This window comes from Schistocerca serialis, chromosome 7 (assembly GCF_023864345.2).
Source record: "Schistocerca serialis cubense isolate TAMUIC-IGC-003099 chromosome 7, iqSchSeri2.2, whole genome shotgun sequence".
In the NCBI taxonomy this organism is placed as follows: domain Eukaryota; kingdom Metazoa; phylum Arthropoda; class Insecta; order Orthoptera; family Acrididae; genus Schistocerca; species Schistocerca serialis.
In genome coordinates, this window is record NC_064644.1 from 97,798,303 (window position 1) to 97,799,351 (window position 1,049).

Here is a 1,049-nt window from a genome sequence, read left to right on the forward strand (position 1 = left end):
TCGACTTCGGTTAATTGGAAGAATTTTGGGAAACTGATTCACCTGTAAAGGAGACTGCATATAGAATGCTAGTCCGACCCACTCCTGCATACTGCCCGAGTTTTTGGTAGGTACACCACGTTGCATTAAAGGAAGACATCGAAGTAATTCGGAGGCAGGCTGGAAGATTTATTACCGGCAGGTTCGATCAACACCCAGGTTATTATTGAGATGCTTTGAGAACCAAAATGGGAATCCCTTGGGGGAGGGGGGGGAGGCGACGTTCTTTTCGAGGGACAAACAAACGGCCTACAAACAGGCCTTGATGGCCGAACGGTACCGTCCGGCCGCCGTGCCATCCTCAACCCTTAGGCGTCACCGGATGCGGATACGGAGGGTCATATGTTCAGCTCAGCACACCGCTCTCACAGCCGTTGTCAGTTTTCTTGACAGGTGCCGCTACTTCTCAGTCAAGTAGCTCATCAATTGGCGTCTCAAGCGCTGACTGCATGCCACCTGCCAACAGCACTCGGTAGACCCAGACGATGACTCATCCGGGTGCTAGCCAGGCCCGACAATGCTTAGCTTCGGTGATCCAACGGGAACCGGTGTTACCTCTGTGGCTTGGCCGTTGGCAGTTTCGAGGAACGGTATTGAGAAAATATAGAGAACCAGCATTTAAAGCTGATTGCAGAACGATTCTACTGCCACCAAGGTACACTTCACTTAAGGATCACGAAAATAAGAGAAATTTGGGCTCGTACTGAGGCATACATACAGTCGTTTTTTCCTCGCTCTGTTTCCGAGAGGAACAGGATAGAAAATGACTAGTGCTGGTGCAAGGTACCACCCGTTTCAATGGACGCATCTGCGCCCGAGGAGGTGCAATGTCATACTGATAAGTGGGGTCACACTACCAAATTATTTGTCGATCTGACACGATTGTGTAATCACTTAAATAAAATTGTACACCCTCTCAAGCCATGAATTTTAATTTCATTTCCTTCTCCACTTCTGAGTGCTTCACTTTTTTTTTCAGGGTGTAAGTATGTTTTAACACTGCTATTGGT

At 48.1% G+C, this 1,049-nt stretch overlaps 1 pseudogene; it reads right to left on the bottom strand.

Moving 5' to 3' along the window:
• Positions 1-496: 496 nt before the first annotated feature.
• Positions 497-615, bottom strand: LOC126413399 (5S ribosomal RNA; annotated as a pseudogene).
• Between the last annotated feature and the right edge of the window lie 434 nt (positions 616-1,049).